This window comes from Sarcophilus harrisii, chromosome 5 (assembly GCF_902635505.1).
Source record: "Sarcophilus harrisii chromosome 5, mSarHar1.11, whole genome shotgun sequence".
Taxonomy (NCBI): Eukaryota; Metazoa; Chordata; class Mammalia; order Dasyuromorphia; family Dasyuridae; genus Sarcophilus; species Sarcophilus harrisii.
The window spans coordinates 17976946-17998321 of record NC_045430.1 but is presented as its reverse complement, the minus strand read 5'-3'; the positions used below and the strand labels follow the sequence as shown (position 1 = coordinate 17998321).

At 39.2% G+C, this 21376-nt stretch overlaps 1 long non-coding RNA gene across 2 annotated transcripts in view; it reads left to right on the top strand.

The window, feature by feature from the left end:
• Positions 1–11376, top strand: part of LOC116419670 — a 33932-nt gene extending 22556 nt beyond the window's left edge. The window contains exons 2-3 of one of the 2 annotated variants that reach the window (XR_004229945.1): positions 3837–3901; positions 10443–11376. This is a non-coding gene — a long non-coding RNA (uncharacterized LOC116419670). Of the gene's footprint in view, positions 1–3836; positions 3902–4461; positions 4687–10442 lie in introns of those variants that run through there. The other variant, XR_004229944.1, reaches the window with a different exon arrangement.
• The last annotated feature ends 10000 nt before the right edge of the window (positions 11377–21376 follow it).

Here is a 21376-nt window from a genome sequence, read left to right as displayed (position 1 = left end):
TGCTTTCTGGCTATTATAAGCTATTCCTCCAAGAGAACCAAAGTTCCAATCATAATTAAGAATTTTTGAATATGTATGAAGAGGCAGAAAACCACCCCTCAAGTGTATTTGAGGGAGTGCCTGTTAGAAAAGGCCAGGCTGGGGTCTGTTCATAGGGAACAGACTAACCCCATGCTTCGCCTACCTTCCCCCAGACTCAGGTACCTGGATCCTCCTCCTCAGTCTCTGCTTAGGTGTCCAGAGAGATGGAAATAAAGCCCCTAGAAGAAAGACATCTATCAACAAGCATTTATTAAGCACCAACTGTATGTATGGTACTGTAAGAGGCAGTGGGGATGTAAGAACAAAGGAGAGTCCCTGGTTCTGACTTCCTCCATCATTCTCCAAAGTTGAGACAAGCATATGCTCTCTCAGTGCCTCTGGGGCATTTTGACAATTCTTAACACACCAAGTTATAGAGCATGTGCTGTTCTCCATTGGTACAGGGAGTTTCTTTAATTGAAGGGAGTTACACAAAAGAGTGAAATCATAGTTTGGGTCCAAAAATCCACTTGCATGGGGCAAAGCCTTATTTGTCTCACTTTGTTTATGTTCTGCTGGGATTTGAAGCCGGGTTTGATATGTGATTCCCATGATGTCACATGATCTTTAAACTAAAGTCTCTTGACTTCAAGTCCAGAATTCTTTATAGAAGAACGTATGGATTTCAGTGTTTGTCTGCTAGGTCAAAAATATAAGAATGTTGCCTCTTCCCTTAGACCCAGAGGGTGATGTGAGTGATTTCAACAGTCATTATTGGAACTGCCACGTGTAGCAATTGTAAAAGTTTGCCAGTGTCCATTCCGTGAATATTTATAGGGTCTTCAGTAGCTTCCAAACAAACAACAAACATTTATTAATTTTCTACTATGTACCAGACCTTGTGCTTGAGCGCAAAGGGATGTTTGTCTTCAAGAGCCATCAGTTTCAAAGTGCAAGAAGGGAAGAAATTGGTTTCCCTTTCCAAGCTATGCAAAAAGGAAGAACATGGAAGGGGAAGGAGATAAGTCTATAAGTAAAACAGGAAATCATATACCTAAGATAGATGGATATGCATGTGTATATGTATTTGTGTGTGTGCATGAATATATGCTATGTAATATATATGTTCTATAATATATTATGCTATCATTAAGCATTTATTCCAAACCAGAAATAATGCTAAGTGCTAGAGATACAAATACAAGAAAGTAGAATACCTCTTGATCTCAAGGGGCTTCCATTCTAATGGGAAAACCCAACATGTAAAAGGTGGTGGGCAAAAGATTTCTGGGGAATTTCAAAATGATGTGGTAAAATTCAAAGAACCTTGAATTCTGCTCTCAGAACCACATTGGACTGATTGGAGACTTTTCATCCCATCTTGTCAGATCCAGGTTTTGACCTCAAACTTCTTAGACATCTCCAAATTCTACCAGTCTCAATTCTACCAATTCCTTCTTGTTTTCCCATTCCCTTTTACGTGCTATCCTCCCCATTCTAAGTTTCTTGAGGGCAGGGACCATCTTACTTACTCGTATTTGTAATTGTGCCTGACAAATGATGAAGTGCTTAACAGATGATCTGTCTACCTACCTTTCATCTATTCATCTCTGCCATTTACCTATCCACATCTATCCTCCCTCCCTCCCTTTTCCCTTCTTTTCCATTCCCCTCGTCTTCCTCCCTCTCTCCTCTCTCCATAATCTATCTCAACCATATCTTTCTCAATCTTTCCATAATCTATGAATCTATCTACATACCTAGCTATCTCTCATCTATATACCTACCATCTATCATTTATCTCTAGCATCCACCCAGTCATCTTTTTCTCTTTCCCTATCTATCCATAACCAATCAATCATCTACTTATCTCTACTATGCATCCATCCATCCATCCACCCATCTCTATCTTTTCATATGTTGATTTATCTACATAGCTATCCATCCATCTATCTACTTATCAACTATTTATCACTACAGTCAACCCATCCATGTCTTTCTCAATCTTTCCACAATCTATGGATCTACCTATCTATCATATATATATATATATATATATATATATATATATTTCTCTGCCATCCATCCATCTCTCTCATATATATATATATATATATATATATATATATATCTTTCCATAATCTATTGATCTACCTACCTAGCTATCCATCCATATATACCTATCCACCAATATTTCTACTCATTATCTCTCTCTCTTTCTCTCTCTCCCCCTTTCCTCTCTCCTCCCTTCCTTTCTCCCTCCCTCTGTCTCTCCTTTCCCTTCTTCTTTCCCTCATTCCTTCTTTCACTCCCTCCCTCTCTCTATCCTTCTATCTATGCATATTCTATGCATCTATTTATCTAAATTCAACAAGTCGTCTAAAACTTCAAGGAGATTACATGTCAGGGCCCTAAGCAGATTCATAAGGCATGTCAGCAGAGTTACCATGGGAATAAAGACATTCAAGAGATTTCTGGAAAGAAACCAGCACTGAAGTCACAGAAATGTAGCCTAGGATTTGAAGAAGCCGGGATGTGTGTGTCTTTATATGTGTGATGTATTTAGCCTTGAAAGGGGAAAAAAAACTAGAGCAGGACATGATTGCTGAGAAGAAAGAATACAACATTTAGAATCAAAGAGCCTGGGTTCAAAGAATGCTTCTTAATCCCTGTCTGAACTTAGGCGAGTTCCTTCATCTTTCTGGACCTCAGTTTCTCCAATTGTAAAATGATAAACTGGATTTGATTTAATGATTTCTCAAGTTTCTGTCAGCCCCACATTTATGTGATAGGGTGCAGTGGATAAAATGTTTGACCAGTAATTTGGAAGGTTTCAGTTTAATACTATTCACATAGGCAAGTCATGTAACCTTTATAAACTTTGGTTTCCCCATTTATAAAAGAGGGATACTCTCACAAGGTTGTGGCTAAATATTTGGAAAACATTTTGTGAACCTTAAAGTGCTTTACAAATAATTAACTCATAATTATTGTATTATTATTAATACCCTAAAGCACAGTAAGACCTACAGGGCTCTTTCCTTATACCTAAGGTAAAGGAAGAAGCATCATCATCAGCTCTGTTTTGCAGATGAGTAAACTGAAGCTAAGAAAGGTGAGATGGCCTGTCCCATGATCCTAAGTCAGTGAACATCAGAGAGGAGATTAGAAGCTTTCTAGATTCCAAGTCCAGCAGGACATTTATGACCGTTTGTCGATACATTCTATTATTCCACTATTCTTTCTGAAGCTTCTGTTTGGGGTTTTTACCATATACAGATTTTCCCACAACTTCTTTCTTACAAGTGAAATTTCTCAGTCATACTTGTCCTGACACTGGGCTAGAGCCTGCTTGGGGGACAATACATAAGAGCCCTGAACAAGGAAAGCCTGAGTTCAACTCCAGTCTCAGAGATTTATTAGCAGGGAATCCTTGGAAAGTCACTTGACCCCTGTTTGCCTCAATTTTCTTATTTGAAAAATAGGGAAATATAGGAGAAAATATAGGGAGAAATAGGGAAAAGAGGGATAATAAGAGTACTTACCTCTTGGATTTGTTGTGAGGATCAAATGAGATAACACATGTAAAATAGTCACTATATAAACATAAAATATGAAAACACTCACTGTTATAAATGATTATTGACTATAATGATCACTGATTATTCATCTGTCTTAGTTTCCTTATATATAAAGATAATGATAACTATATATCAATTAATTCACAAGTCCATTGGGAAGAAACCATTTTGTAAATCTTAAAATTCTCCATTAATGAGTTATTTTTGTTTTTATTGAATTTTTGGTTTCATCAGCAAAGAGAGCTTCTGTATCTGCCCCACAATGGATAGTCTTAAGGAGTTGCCCAGAGCACTGAAAGGTAAAGTCAAATCAAAGAGGAAAAAAATGGGAGAAGGCAGGAGGGGATGAGAGGTAGGGGAGAGGAAGAGGAAGGAGAGGAAGAAAAAAAAGAGAGGGATGGAAGGGAAGAAGAGAGGGAAGAGAAAGACACACAGAGACAGAGACAGAAAGAGAAGGAAAAAGAAGAGGGAAGAAGGAAAAGGAGAAGGGAAGAAGGAAGAGAAGAAATGTGGGAAAGAGAGGGAAGAAGAAGAGAGGGGTGGGAGAAGAAAAAGGTAGGAGAAGAGAGAAAGAGAAAGGAGGGAGATAGTGGGGAGGAAGTAAGATATAATATGAAAAAGAGAGATAAATGGAAGAGAGAAAAGGAGAGAAAGAAAAAGGGGGAAAGAGAAAGTGGAGTTTGAAAGAAAAGAGGGGGGAAAAGATGGAAGGGAGACAAAAGTGGGGAGAAGGAAAAAAAAGAGGAAAAGAGAAAAAGGTGGAGAGAGATAAGGCTGAGGAAGAAAGGGAAAAAGAGAGGGAGAGAAGCAGAGTAGATATGAGAAAGTTTGCAAGCAGATGAATGTTCTTTTTCCATAGGAACTGCCTCCTGGATGTTTACTTTGCACATGATACTGGTCCTCAAGTTTAGAAGTTTCTCTAACTGGGAGTCTAACTAACTGTAAATGTTGTAATCAAATGAGTAGAATGGGTAAACCCCAGATACTTTTTATATTCAAAGCTGGGCCTTGATAAGTCAGTGACTGTGTTTCCTTTATATCTGTGCAAAAGAAATACTTGAATTTTCTTTAAGACATTTAGGAACTTGGAAACTGAAAACCTTCCACACATGAATACTTCCAGCATAAGAAAGGGAGCTGTCAAATAAGAAAAATAAAATAAAACATAACACCTTTGTATTAAATAGATCTAAAACAGATGAAAACAGATAACAGATTTACATAGGACTAATAGTTATTCCCCAACAGAAAAATGGCCAAAGGATATGAAACCAGTTTTCAAGAGAATGACAAAGTTTTCATACCACATGAGAGAATGGTATAAATCACTAATAATAAGAGTAACTTGAAATACTCTCTGAAAATTGATGAAGATGACAAAAAATGGCATCGATCTTGGATTATGGAATGATAGGCACACTAAGACATTGTTGGTTGGAGCTGTGAAATGAACAATAATTGGGGAAAACAATTTGGAATTAGGACACTAAAAAGTAAAAAATGTTGCTATCCTTTGAACAAGAAATTCCACTATTAGGCTTGTATCCCAAGGAAGTCAGTTATAATAAGAAGAAAGTTCCCATATCCATCAAAACACTTATAGCAGCACTTTTTTTTTTCCAATAGCAAAGAATCAGACACAAAGTAGACATTCATTGATTAGAGAATGGCTAAACAAATGTTGGTACATGAATGTGATGGAATATGACTAAACTGTAGGAAATAACAAATATGACAAATACAGAGAAACACGGAGAGATCTACAAGAACTGATGCAGAGTGATGTACACAGTAAAAAAAAAAAAGATGTGTTGAAAATAATGTAAATGGAAGTCACTATTGAAATATTAAAAGTTAATGTTACAAAATTACAAACATGGCTCAGAAGAGATGTAAGAGGATAATGTGTCTCCCAAGTCTTTGCAGAGGTGGGAGGCACACAATTACTGAACATTCTTCCCCCACCCCTCTCTTTTTCTTCCCTCTCTTTCCCACATTTCTTCTCCTCCTTCCCTTCTCCTTTTCCTTCTTCCCTCTTCTTTTTCCTTCTCTTTCTGTCTCTGTCTCTCTGTGTGTCTTTCTCTTCCCTCTCTTCTTCCCTTCCATCCTTCTCTTTTTTTCATTAATGTATTAAACAGTTTACTTATTTTACCCCCTTTCTGTCTAAAAACACTACTAGTAGGGGCGGCTAGGTGGTACACTGGATAGAGCAGAGGAGGACCTGAGTTCAAATCTGGTCTCAGACACTTAACACTTCCCAGGAGTGTGACCCTGGGAAAGTCACTTAACCACAATTTCCTCAGCAGAAAATAATAATAATAATAATAGAAACACTACTAGTTATTTAGAGTGGTTTAGGGCAGGGGAAGCGAGTGATACTCAGAAAAAAAAACAACAGACACCAATAAAAACTTACTGAAAATAAACAAAAGAGAACAATGGAAGATAATGGCAGACATCAGCCAGCTGCAGCACACGGCAGATGATGACATCCCCCAAAATGTTGTAAAAGTATTCTAAGCTAAATCTAATTGATCAACAAACTAGTAGCGATTATAAAACATCTACTAGGTCAAAAAATAGAAAGTACAGTCTCTACTCACAAAGAGCTTACAGTCTAATCAGAGAGACAAATACAAACAATATATAAAATTTATATTCATATATACATACAGGATGCAGATAAAATGAATAAACACAAATATATTTGTAAAGTAGTTATATACATAGTAATTTGGGAGAAAGGACATATGGGGTGGGAGGGAGCAGAAAGAGTTTCACATAGAAGCCGGTAACTGAGTTATACCTTAAAGAAAAGGATCCTTGGGGTGGAGGAAAGAAGGAAGTACATTCTGGGAATGGGGAGGACGAGGGCATCTTTATATGAGTAATGAGCCAGCTGGTGAACAAGAGGATTCCCCATTATTAGAGAGCTCAAAGTGACCTCTCATCTGCTCACTCCCACCAGTGTTTTCTTTTCCAGGTTACTGTAATCTCACAGGTAAATACGATGAGGAAATGAAAGAATTCAACAAGTGTTCATTAAGTATCCACTATGTGCCGGGCACTGTGCTAGGCATTGGAGATCAATAAATTAATGAACATACATTTATGAAACTCCTATGTGCCAGGCACCGGGCTAGGCATTGAAAGGAATACATCAATGAACACGTTGGTTAAGCAGTTGAAGATCGAATCACTCCACACCTCCTTTATGAAGCTCTTATTGCCAGGCACAGTGCTAGGCATTGGAGATCAATAAATAAATCAACACACATTTATGAAGCTCCTATGTGCCAGGCACTGTACTAGGCTCTGGAGATCCATCAATGCATCTTTTGCAGGCAGCTACTCTCTGTCAGGCACTGTGTGAGGTGATGAATAAATAGGTAAATACAAAATTGAGATGGTCCTTGCCCTTAAGGAGCTTACATTCTGTGGAAATAATGGATGAGAAAGAACTTGGCGTGCTAAAATTCACCATATAAACATTAGAATTGGACAGAGCCTTGGATATCATTGGGTCCCATCTCCCTCCCAGGGGTGGGATGAATCCTTCTGTATTCTTGACAGAGAATTATTTAGTCAAAGAGAATTTAGCCATTTTGGAGAAGGAAGAGACTTGACATTATCCAAGGTCCTGGATTTAATATTTTAATCAACCAATCAACAAACATATTAAATGCTTAAGGGGTAGCAGATACTGTGTTACAGATCAATAAACTAATGAACAGAGGGGAAGTGAATTCCTTAAGGTCATACAGTTATAAATTAGCAGAGCTAGGATTAGAATTTTTGTCTCTTCACTCCTGGTTCATCACCCTTTCCCCAATACCCGGGCTATCTCTAATTTCTCATATATCCAATATGAAAAATGGAAATCCCATCCCAGAGGAAAGGAAGGCTGAACAGCTGGTTCCTTGCAAGACTTTGCCCATTTTGGGAAGGCTAATTTACATAAACTTCCCAGGCTGCATTTCTCCTCTTTGAGTGGAGTTAAAAGAATCCCCCAAACACAGATTCCAGGGGTTTAGTTAAAGCATTAACATCATTGCTACAAAGCAATAGCCAAGGTCTGTTTTCCCTGGCAGCTGGGGCCCAGATTTATGGGTTTTAATTTTCAAGGCCTTAGGGCTGAAGTTGGGATGATTGATGACTCTCATTAGGACTAGTACAACTGCTCCCTTGATGTTGAGGGAGAGCAGGAAATCATACCTGCAATGGAGTCTCTGCTGACAGGAGATTATGATGACCTTAGGGAATCTTGTTTAATGACTTCAAAAGTCTTCCCAAAATGGAAAAATTGATCAGCTGTGATGCTGGGTCCTTAAAGCACTGAATCTCAGAGATGGGAGATAGGTCAGAGTTCATAGGATTAACAGAATCCTAGACCGGGGGCCAGCTAGAAAAAGCTTCAAGAGGGTATTGAGTTCAAGCCTCTTATTGACATAGAAGGCAACTGAGATTTAGGGAGATAAAATGACTCTCTGGGTCTCGAAGGAAATAAGCAAGATGAGTTAGATTTACTTAGTTCATCTCAAATCTGAATAAGAATCTCTGATGTAATACCCTTGATGGTAAGGTTGGGCTGGTTATCATTCTATTCTCCTATTGAACATCTATAAGATGAGAAGCTCACCACCTGTGAAGGCAGTCAAGTCTGCTTTTAAGCAGTAATTTATTTAGAAGTTGTTTATCCTTTTATCAAACCAAATTCTGTCTCCCTTATCTTGTACCCATAAGGTCTCGTTTTACCATTAAAGATCAAGAAGGATGAGTTTTAACCCCTCTTTTACCTGAAAACCTTTTAAATATTTAAAAAGAGCTCTTGTTCATTTTCCCCAGTCACAGGTTAAATATCCCCAGAAAATATGATGGCTAATCATCATATAGCATAGTCTATACAGCAAGCCTTTTTAAACTTTTTTCTACACACTAATGTTTTATGCCCAAGAAATTTTTACACAATTCCAGGTATATAAGTATATAAAACAGGTATACAAATCAAACATTTACTGGTAATAAATCATAATTTCATGACTCCCACATTCAATTATATGACCCCATATTCGATTGTGTTGTTAAACAACAGTTTAAGAAACCTTGCTAGAGTCTCATTTGCCCTCCCTTTGGAGAACTTTCAGATTGTTAATGTTCTTTCTGAAACACAGGACACAGAATTGGACAAAACATTTACTGTGTCGCTTGACTGTGACCGAAGGCAGTGGCAACATCAACCACCCAGTTTTGGACACAGCATCTCTCTTAATGGAGACTAAAATTATATATATTTTTATAGTGGCCATATTGTAAATGTCAACATATTGAGCATGCAAGTTCACCAAGACCCCTATATCTTTTTTTTTCATATAGACTTTTGCCAGTCCAGTTTTGTATAGTTTTACCCATCTTAGAATCATAGATTTTAGATTTGGAAGGGAATTTTGAGTTCTTCTAACCTAACATTTATTTTTAAAAATGAGGGAACTTAGGATGAGAGAGAGGAAGTATCTTGATCAAGATCAATCACATAGCTAGAAATCATAAATCCAGGGGTCAGTATTTGGCATTTGTCTTAGTTGCTATACATTGTGGAATGTTATGTTATTAAAAAGCGTGGGTTTAAACTGTTGTGTTACAAAGCTCTCTTTAATGTACCCTGGGGTATCCTTGTCTCCCTCTAAGACCAGGTAAGACCATAGAGTAATTGTCTGGGGAGAGAGGGAGAATTCTTCCCCAGTAGCCTGACAGTCAGGACTGAGCTCTCTTTTACTCTTTGTCTGTTTGGTTTTTGGACATTTTTACTATTAGAAAGCTTTCTCTTATAATTAAGCAATTTCTTCCTCCCTCCCATGCTCTTAGTCCCAACCTTTGAGGTAGCAGAACAAAGGGAATCCCTAATATGAAAGATATTTCAAGGGAGCTCTCATGTCTCCTCTGAACCTTCCCTTCTCCAAGGGAAGATCCTCCGTTCCTTCAATGGAAACATCTCTTTTACTTTTGCTATGTACCAAAGAGTACTCTGTTCTTAAGCTTTGGAAAAGGTAGGCCAGGTAGGCCAACAGAAAACAAAAGAACAGAGGTAACAAAAGGTAGGTAATCGAATCTGACATTTAAATGGTGCTTTGCTGTCGGCAAATGTTTGAAAAATTCAGAGCCATCTGAGGTTCAGATTCAGCGTTGGACATTTTCAGGCTATATAACATTGGAAAACTGAACTCTCCAAGCCTTGGTTTCTTTATCTGTAAAATGAGAGGGATGGACTACGTGAAATGGTTCTTAAACTGAGGGGGGGGGGTGTCTGTAAAATGTGGTTTTAGCAAATATTTTTATACTGCCAACATAATTAGTTTCATTTGACACCTGATGTATTTTATTTCATGTATTAACAAACATGATTCTGAAAAGAGAGCCATAGGTTTTATTGGACCTCCAAAAGGATCTATGAAATCTCTAAGATCCCTTCCATCTTTAAATCTATGATTCCATTATTCTTACAATCACCCTGGAAAAGTGGGAAATACATAGTCAAGGCAGAGAGTCTGAAACAAAAGTGTTCATAATTATCAGTGAGAAGCCCTTAAGAACCAGAGAAGCAGGGAAAAGGTAGATATGGAGCCAGGTACAGAACATTAACATTTTTTAAAAATAGTATTTCATCCCCCTCCCAATTACATGTCAAGAAAATTTTAATATTCATTTTTTACCAGTTTTTGAATTCCAAATTTTTCTCCCTTCCTCCATTTCTTTTCAAGGTAGTAGGCAGTTTGATATAGAGAACATTAATATTAAAGCGATCACTGGATACTAAGACAATCTATTGCTTGGATTGCTTCACAGTTTTGGGGAGCGTCATTAAATACAGCTGGCTGAGGTCAAAGAAATACAGTCATTTTGGTGATAATAAAGTCCTGCAAATAAAATCAACGTCCATTGATTGGAAACTGGCTAAACAAAAGGTGGGACGTGAATGCCATTTCTATGCTATAAGAAATGAATATGAAGTATTCTGAGAAGTACCAGAAGACTTAAGTGAACTGATGCAACATGAAACAAGTACAGCCAGGACACAATATACACAAGGACTACAACACAAATGGAAAGAGCAAAAACCTGCAATTGCATGTTATGTAATTATAGTGCCACAACTTGACCCTGAAGAAGAGACGAGTAAATCTATCTTTCCCCTTTTTTTCCCTTGGAGAAGGGAAGGTTCAGAGGAAACACAAGAGCTCCCCTGAAGTATCTGAAGCTCTCTCTGTTTTTTGATGGGGGATATGGATGAGGAATCATGTACATTCTGTTGATTGCTGGTTTCACTGTATTTTTTTTCTCCATTTTTTGATTTTTTGTTACAATGGATGATTTGTTGGATAGGGGTGGTACATGAAAGTAGAAAATGATGATGATGTCAAAACAAAAGGAATGAATAAATTATAATTTAAAGAATAGAAAACAACTGTTTGGTATTACAAGCAGATGATAGGATTAGAGCCAATGGTCTAATCAAAGAAATTACCTCAGTTTGCTCTCACTCACATGAGACCACTGTATACCAGAAAGTCAATACCTCAATAGCTAGGGGAAAAAGGTCTTTAGAATAATCATCATCATCTTTATCATCATCAACAATAATTGTATTTGTCATTAAACTTTTCATAATGCACTAATGTTTACGAAATGCTTTGCATATATTATTCCTTTTAATACAAGAAGTAAGTGATATAGGGGATAATACCCCATCTCCCCCATTTTAAAGATAAGGAAACCAAGGTTTAGAGTGAATTGCCAATAACCACATTATCAGTATGTGTCAGAGGCAGGATTTGAATCCAAGTCCTCCAATAACAACTTCATTCTCCATTCTATTGCATCATACTTCCTCTACCCTCCAAAGTTCAACTAGTTAGTTCCATCTATCTTTACTACAATTACTGCTCAGGAAACCAAATTCCAGATAAGAAGATAGCTCACTGAATAGCATCACTAGAACAGAGTTGCATGTCCTTCAGGAATTTTTCTATCAAGCTATTAAAAATTTGATGAATTACCTCTACTCTACTCTAAAGAGCTGCCTGTTTAAAGACTTTCTGTCTAGATTGTTGTTGTGTGTCAAATCTATCAAGTAGTTGCTGACTAAAGACCTGGGGACTGATTACCTGGAGATATGAAATTATAACATAATAGATTTATAGCCAGGCTGTGCCTTAGACATGCTTTAGCTTAACCCTCACATTTTAAAATTCTTTTAAATGAACAGAAATCTATTTTCTCTCATCTCCACCCTCTGTCTAATAAAAAATAAAAGAAAAAATATGTATAGTTAAGCATAAAAAATTCCCTAATTGGCTATGTTTGCATTTTTTAATTGGTCTCATTATGTATCCTAAATCCATCACCTCTTGGTTAGGATGCATAAAGCATGTTCTATCATTGCTTCTTTAGAATCAAAGATATTCCTTATGTTGATCACATCCTACAGAAGAGAAAAATGGGACTAAGAGGAATTGACTTATTATTCACATGGTAATTTCAGAACCTGGATTTGAAGTCAAGTTCTCTGATTCCAAGTCTCCTGTTCTTTCCTCTCTATCACACCAGTTACCTCTTGGGTCTGAATCTCCATGGACTAAAATGGATGAAATAATGAAGAATTCTAATCTCTAATACTCTTTCTCCACCTCCTCATTCCCTTTGTATATAAGCTAGCACTGGTCATCCCAGAATCCTTCATTTCTGTGTACTTTTGTAAAGAGTACCTATTGTTTTACCATTGAGGTTGGCAGCTTCCCAGTGACTTACAGGGATGTAGCTTAATCTCATCAGTTATGCATGGCCAAATCCTATTGGAGAAGAGATTGCTTATAATTAGGATTCTTGTAGCTGGTTGGTCTTATGTCATGTGTAGTGTTGATCTTATTCTCAGAGAGTGGTACTTCATTGGCCATATTCCTTCTCTAGATAAGGCTGAACTTGTCAAAGTCATCTTAAAATGTATGCTTGAGATTTATACACAATACTCCATGTGTGGTCGGATCAGAACATGAAATTGCATTATCATAACCTATATTTTCTAAATACCTGTCCAAGCATCGTATGAATTCATTACATTTTTGGGCTACTCTATCATTCTATCAACTCATAATGGCCATAGACTCTGCCCTGGATTGTGTGGTTCACAATCATCTGTACTAATGTCTTAGAGGATAGTCATACATTACTCTGGAATACAGAATTACCAAATCACAGAATCTTGGGGTAGGAGGAGATCCTAGAAGTCAAATGGTCCACCTAGTTAAAACAAAACAAAACTCAACCACCTCAAAAATTTCAAATAAAAGATAAGTGGCTCTGTCCATTATCATCCCAACCACCACTAGCAATGGTTTTATTTCATTCTTTGAGTCTCCATTTTTCCCATTTTATAGGTGAAACTCTTTTTGCCTTCTTAATATTATGGAAAGCCTCTACTGATTTCACCCCATCCCACTTTAAAGTAATTACCTTTGTAAGGCAAGGATATTTCTTGAATGAATTAGTCAACTAGAACTTGGTGAGAATGTGGCTCCCAAAGGTCACTGAAGTAATAAAGGTATTGAGTGAAGGGCTTAGCCATACCCTGAGCTATTTGTATAGTAAGAAGGTGTCTCTGAATTGGAGAGAAAACCGGAGGATATAGCATTGGAAAGGATGGAGTAGAGACATACAGAGCTGAAGTAGTGAGAACCTCAAAAGCAGAAAGAGAAAGATATTACTGAGTGGTATCAGAGAAGGGAGATATGGAGAAGGGATTATGATGTTTCTACCATTTGTACTAAATAAATAAATGAAAGGCATTATAAAAAATTAAAGATAAAAAACAAAAAAGTCTGTTTTCTCCTAAGCTTCCCCTTGCAATGCTCATCAAGAGACATTGAAAATTAATTTTTCTCTGTTAATCCAAATATTTTTCATAAACCAATTTTTCCCTTAATTGAAAGAGGCAAAGATAACTTGGAATAAATATTAATGTAAAACAGAGAATTAAACCTTTGACAAAGTGTTTTCTCCCCCTAACTCAAGACTCGGAGCAATTCTGATTATGTTCTTAACTTTACATCTAAAACGTCCCTTAGGTAGTATAAGAGGGAACCACGTGGACATGAGGGGCCATCATATGGCCTAAAGCTTAAAATTATGAATTATTGTGACACTTAGCATTCTCAACTTTAGTGTTGCTGACATTTTTCTTATGGAATCATGTCATAATTTTATATTCATCCTCAATTAATGGACCTTCCCTCCAGTAAACTTGAAAAGAAAGTAAATTGGTCATTGAGTTGCTTGTGAATTTTAAATCAACCTCTGCTAAAAACTTTGCCTTCTCTTCCTTAACAGAAATGTTTCTCTTTGTGTCTTCAGAATTTAATTCTTGAGAGAACATCATTTCTCTTGGGCTGACTTCCTATTAAAAGTTGATTCCATGGGATCCTATTTATTCCATTTGAGAATCCTTTGAAATTTTCTCTAAATCTAAATCATATTGTGTCCCTCCTTCTAGAGGAGGATTTCAGTTGGGATACAACCCTAGAAATATGAATTGAGTGGATCACATTCTCCCATATGTGTTCCTAAGTTAAATGTGTTCTTTATGTAGATTGCTTCTCCCACCAGAGCAGTGGAAATCTGTAGAAGAGTGTGCTCATGTATATATGGGGGTGTGTGTGAGGATTTTCCTTGTTATTTACTTAATGTTTTAAAAATTACATGCCTTCTGTTCCAAATTAATCTTCTAGTTTCTTATAGTAGCAATAGATAGCATTTTACCTTTTTAAAAACAGTTCACAGATATTTTACCTCATTTGATCCTTATAGCAACCCTATGAGATAGATACTACTATTATCACCCCATTTTACAAGTAAGGAAGAAAGTTACAATTAGAGCCTGGGGGGCTAGACACCTTAGAGAGGGCGAAACGCCCTTAGTTCTGGATTGATCACCAGGCAGTGTCTGGCTCAGTAAATGTGACTGCATTTATTCATGAGATAGCATAGTGTGTAACTGAGTCAAGTTTAGGCTTGGTCACTAATACCTTCCTTTTTAAAGATTGTTTTCATCCAATCAGAATATATTTTAGATAGTCCCATTTCTTTAAATGCTGTCTTCCCCACTAGATGGTAAGATTCCCTAAGGCAGGGAATTTTTGTTGTAATAATTTTTAATCCTTTTTGGTATTCCTAGTGTTGAATAGACTGTATGGCACACAGTCAACACTTAATAGATGCTTTCTGGTTGAGTGATGGACTACTGACTGCGAAGGTTGGGCAAGTTACTTCCCTCCATAGGTTTGTAAATCCGGAGTTAGAAGGAAGCTCAGAGATCATCCAATACAATCCTCTCATTTATTAGATGAGGAGATGAGAGCTACAGATGAGAACTGATTTATTCAGCATCATACAGGTCCTAAATTTCCAAACCTCAGTGAGGAATGGATGTAAGACAAGGAGAGAGGAGTTTCTGTCTCATAACTATTAAAATGAAAAAAAAATACGGAGGCATCTGGGTAGTCCCATGCATACAACACTGAGCATGAAGTCAAGAAGACCTAAGTTAAAATCTAGCCTTAAAACAGATTGTGACATTGGGCAAGTCATCTAATCTCTTACAATTTGAATTTCCTCAACTGTAATATGGGGATATTATCACCTGTCTCCCAGGACTGTTGTAAGGATCAACTGAGATTCCATATATATGTATACAGGTGCATATGTTGTGCATGTGTATGTATACATAAATGCACATATGATTCATGTATATAGGTATATTACATGTGTATATTATATGCAGTGCAATATACATATAGAATACATGTATATGTATGTTGCATATACATGTGTGTATACCTAATACATGTTTATAATACATATATACAAAAATAGATGTGTATATGTGTATAGAGACAGATATACAAATAGAGATTATGTATCTAGACATAGATATTGCTCTTCCACTATATAAATATATACAAAACATTTATTTATGTGAAGAGAATTTAGCACATTGCCTGCGACAGAGTAGGCACTGTGGAGAATTAAAAATTCCAAAGTTAATGCTAAGGGCAACAAATCCCATTTCTCTTTGTACAAAGTTATCAACCGCATTTCCCAGGTTTTCTGTGGCAGGTTAGTGGAGTGGAAAGAACTCTGAGACTGGAGTCAAAAGATCTTGGCTCCAAGCCAGTTGTGGTACAACTGACTAGCTGGTGACCAGATGAGTGTCAATTCACCTCCTGGGGTTCAGCTACCTCTAGTGTAAGAAAAGGGGAAAAAGAAGAAGGGAAAAAAGTAGAGAGGGGGAAAGGGAGGAGGAGGAGGAAAGGGAAATGAAAGGCATGTGAGAGGGAAGAGAGAAGAGGAAAAGAGAAAGCAAAGAGGAGAAAAGGAGAGGAGAGAGATGGAGAAAGTTAAGAGGAAGGATGGGGAGAGAGAGATGGAAGAAGGAAAGAGGAAAGAAGGGGGAGGGAGAGAGGGAAGGAGGGAGGGGGGAGAGAGACAGACAGAGAGATAGAGACAGAAGGTGGAGAGGGAGGGAGAGAGGAAAGAGAGGGAGAAAGAGAGGAGAGAGGGAGAAAGAAAGGAAAAGGGAAAGGGAGAAAGAGAGAAGGAGAGGGAGAAGAAAGAGGAGATGGAGGGAAAAGAATAGAGAGAGGGGGGATGAAAAAGAGACAGAGAAACAGACAGAAACAAACACACATACACTTACACACAGAGAGACAGAGAGAAGATAATTTTTGAGTTTCCAAGTTCTAGGAACTTGGTATTTGCACTCCACCCACAGAGTCAAGATGTCCTGTTCATCACTGTGTCTCATTTTCCACTTACCTTTCCTTCCAATTCTTTCTTCTTTCCCTTCCTTCTCCTCCAGGAGCCTTCACTGTCCCCTTTCTTATCAGTGTGGAGCCTCTGGGCTGGGAATTCCCAGAAGGCTCAGCACTGCCCTTCTACTCTGGCCAAGCTGAATCAAAAAATCTTTCAAGAGCAGCTTCAAAGGCCAAAGGAGAGACAGACACCCCTGGGGGATGAGAGCATTCCCAGATGTAGACAGATCCATTCTAGAACCGCCCCGAAGGGTTTGGGGCAAGTGGCCACTCAGTTTAAGCTGTGTGACCTTGGAAGTGGCTGTCCCTCTCTGGGTCCCAGTTTCCTTGGGAAAAAATAAAAGGAATCCTGTTATAACAGCCAGACTATACTATGTGCTTCAAAGTGTACCTATTAAATATACATTTGTTAAATTAACAAACATAGAATCATTAGCATTCTTATAACAATTCAAGGTTTCAAAACAAAAATAAGCACAGGATCACAAGCTACATCACTTAAAGGTTTGAAAACCACTGTAATTTCATTTGCTTCTCAGGACAGCCCTGGGAGGTATATAGCTATTATCACCCCCATTTAATAGATGAGAAAACAGAGTGAAGAGGCTAGACAGGTGCTGCTCGGTTATAATTATTAAGTATCTATGTGGGATTTGAATTCAGGTTCTTTCTCCACTACGATCCCCCCTCCGCTCCTTACCTCTTCCCCTTAGGCAAAAAAGAAATGGAAGTCCAGGACTCTCCGATTCATTCTCCACCCACTACTCCATGCAGCCTTTCTGATGTATATTCATGATAAAATATATTTTACAAAGAAGGAAACTGAGTGCCAGATAGCTGCGATGCTACAGCCAATAAGCTTCAGAGGGGGGATTAAGACTGAGGTCTGTGGAGTCCAGAGCATGAGCCCCAGAGGCAGGCTGCAGCTGAATAAAGGGAGCGGGCAGGGCTGAGGAAGGATCCCAGACTCGAGGCCGGATCACCACCTCCCTTCTCCCCCGAAAAAGCTTCCAGTGGCACATCTCAGAGATCTGGGCCCCAGCCAGGCAGCAATCATTCTCTCCCCAAGACCGAGCCAGCGATCCGGAGGGCTGACCTGAGAAGCAGGAGCAGAGAACTCCCCCGTTCTGCCATAAGAAGCCCCCCAAGCCATCCTCAAACTCCCTTCATCCCCAAGAGCCTGGCATCTCGCCCAAACTGTCCCACTCAGACAACAAAGGGATTTTTCAGCCCTAGAACCGAGGCTGCTGCTGCAGCAAGCTGCCTCCTCCTCCTCCTCCCCCCTCTGCTGCTGCTGCTGCCGCCGCCGCCATCCCTCCCTCCTTCCCTCCTCCCTCCCCCAGTTCCTGCAGGGAACAGCAGTGCACCAGCCGGTGGATGGAGGTCTCCGCCGCATTGAGAATGCAGCTGAAGGTAAAGCCAGCCCACTTTCAAAGGGACCACTGGGGCCCTCCTTCCCTTGTGTGCATCATCAACCCTCCCAGCTTCTTCCCTCTCCTTTTCCTGTACCAGAAAATCCAGGGAGGCCCATGGCAGGACACCTGCCTGCTTCAGGCCCCTCACCCTCAGAACAGGCAGAATCCCTAAAGATTCCCCCTTCCCAAGAGCTAGTATAAACAGGAATCTTTTCACTGCCCAAGATCTAATCCTCATTTATCAGGCAGATAGCGGACAGATCCGCGTTTCAGACAATAATTCTTAGAGCAACCTACTTAGCTCATTGAATCCTAGATGCAGAGCTGGAAGGGACCCCAGAAGCCATCAATCCATCTCATTTATTTCCACATCAAGAAACTGAGGCTCAATGAGATTGGGACTTTTTCAGGAGCTAAAGCTGCTATCAAGAGAGAGATTTTGAAATAAGATATTCCTGAAAACGAGCAGTCTATTTACTATAAGGAACCAGGCAAATCATAAAAACACAACCTCAGTTTCCTCGTCTCTAAAATGGGGATAATAGTAGCACCCATCTCACAGTACTTTTATGAGTTAAATTAAATAACTTCAAAAACTATAAATTAAATAACGATAGCTATAAATGCTAACTTAAGTTGAAGGTAGGTAGATGGCGAGGGGAGAAGTCCCTTCTATAGCTAAATAGAAGGGTAATGGATTGCCCCAACCCCTGGTTCCAGGTTGTGTAAATATGGGCAATCACCTCCCCAGGGTGAGTTTTATATTTTCTCTTCTCTTAAACCCAGGGAAGTTGGAACAGAGTCCCTAAAATCCCTCCCAGCTCTACAGCCTAGGACTAGAATTAAAATCATGTACTTACTTGGTCTTTGATCCCGGCAGCCCCAAAAGATTCATCTTGAACAAATATCGAGCCCATTTTATAGGAAAGTAACATCTGAAGAACTGGGAGGGAGATCTTGTCTTGGGAAGTCAGGTAGGAGAGGCAAGAAAAGCACTGAGAGACCTCACGTTGTGAGTCTGGTATTGGAGTAAAATGCTGCCTCATTCCATCCCCTTTCCCTCCCCTTTCCCTCCCCCTCCTCCTTCCCCTCCCTCTCTCCACCGCTGGTTCTCTGGAGAACAGCCTGGCCCCATTGGATGAGTCAGTCCCTAGCCAAACCCCTCACTTATGCCGCCCTCCCCCTCCCAAGCTCCTCTCCTCCCTCCTCCTGCTCAGGCAGGACAACTCAGCATCTTTCTTTCGGGCTTTTTGTTTGAGCCTTCCAAGCAGTGCAAAAGACATGCAGTTAGAGAAAGGAATCCTAAAGGCGGTGCTAGGATTGCCATTATCCAGGAGGGCCAAAGGTAATTAGTGGGAGTAGATAAGGATGACCAAAGCCTTGGAGTTGGGAGTTTAGGGCAGTAGACAAATATTTTTTCTTAGATCCAGAAGATTTGGGCAAACATCTACTAGCTGTGTGACCTTGGACAAGTCATGGCTCTGGTCTGTGTGTATGCATGTTTGTGCACGTGCACATGTGGGTAACTCAACCTAGTCTGTCATCTGTTTTAAATTTTTTAAAATTTTATTTGAAATTATTTTTAATATCTAGTTGCTAGGCTCTGTTCTTTCTACGTCGCTAAGAAAACCCTGGAATTGTCAGCATCATGAGGCAAAGTGTCCGTCACTCCACCGTAGTTACGGCACTCTAATACCACTCTCCTCATAATGCTGATGAGTGGAAAATCCCTTTTCAACCATATTATCTAATTGAGATGAGCTATGATTATTTTCTGTACCTTGCATAATTCCATTGCATCTCTTTACCACAGTGTCAAGGTCAAGGAGAGGGGATTGAGGGGGTGTGTGGATTTTTCTAATCTAGAAATAAAGCTTGAAAAATTTCAATAGCTTTGAAAAGACTGACAGAGGAAGACCTAGCTTGGAGTTTTGCCTGAGACATTCATTAGCTGTATGATCCTAGACAAATCACATAACCACTCCACACCTCAGTTTCTTCACCTATAAAATTGGGTGGGTTGGATTAGGTGGCTTGGAGGATTTTTTTGACTCTCTGAACCTATGATCCTATGGCTCATGGGTTTCAATCCTGATTTTTTTTTTTATAAATATGACCTCTGGCTGGGTACTGCCTCCACAGAACCTCATCTCTATCTATCTATCTATCTATCTTTCTACCTACCTACCTACCTATCTACCTACTTATCCACCCATCCACCCATCTACCTATCCAATCAATCATCCATCCATTCATCTATCTATCTATCTATCTATCTATCTATTTCCCCATCTATCAAATAAGGAAGCTGGACTGGATCTAAGCTCTCTTTCCAGCTCTCCACTGCTGTTTCCCATTCCTAGCCAGTAGCATCCTCGGGACTGCGATTCAGCCCCAGAAGTCAAAAGATACTCGCCTTGCTGCAATCGTTTTTTTTTTTTTCTATTTCTGGAGGTCACCAGCTCCCATCTGACACATCTCCCCCTCAACAGTTTAAACAGCTTTCCTCCAAAGAGCTTAATCACCCACATGCTTTGCTTCATTCAGAGAAAGCAGAACGTCACTTTCTTAGAGGGCCCATTGGGATTGTCCTGGAATTCCATCTCCATTGACTGGTCCCTTCCTCCTCTTGGTTGGGCTATAGAAATGGCCTAATCTCTTTTTGAGAAATCGAGATTTGGAGTTCAAAGGCAACAAAGAAATCCACTGGTCCAGCCCCTTCGTTTTACAGATGAGTGGACTGAGCCTGGAGAATGGAATGGCTTCCTTGTCCAAGGTCATGCTGGTAGAAACTAGACAATTGCATTAGCATTAATAGTGTCGTAGATTAAGATTTAGAAGTGACCTTAGAGGTCATCCATGCTCTCATTCTACAGATAAGCAAACTGAGACTCAGGAGAGAGAACTGACTAGCTTAGAATTTTGTCTGAGATGTTCACTAACTGTATAATCCTGGGTAAATCATGGAACCACTCTGTCTCAGTTTCTTCACCTGAAAAATGGGATGGGTTCAATTTAGGTGGCTTCTGGGATCTTTTCGTATTGCCCAATGTCAAGAATGGAATTATAGGATCCTGGGAATTATATTTCCAGCACTTATTGCTATGTTTCGAACTACACTATACACTGTGTCACAAAGTCATTGGGAGGAGGTTAGACTAAGTAGATGTTTAATATGGGCTTCACAACATGACTCAGATGCTGCTTTTCTTCAATTCTATAGGTCCTTTCTCTCATTGGTGAGTTCTTTCTGGGACCTCCATTTTGAGGAAGAGCCCAGGCTCACTCTCTATTGTTTGGGGAAGGGGCCAGACCAGTCACCTCTCATTTTCTGAACTTTATCACTTTGCCCTGAGGTACCTTCCTTTTCAGTTGCCCATTTATAAATGTTATCTTCTCTTATTAGAATGTAAACTACATGAGGGGAGACACCGATTTTCTTTCTTATATTTGTATCCTCAGCATTTAGCATAGTGTCTGGTACATGTTAAGCGCTTAATAA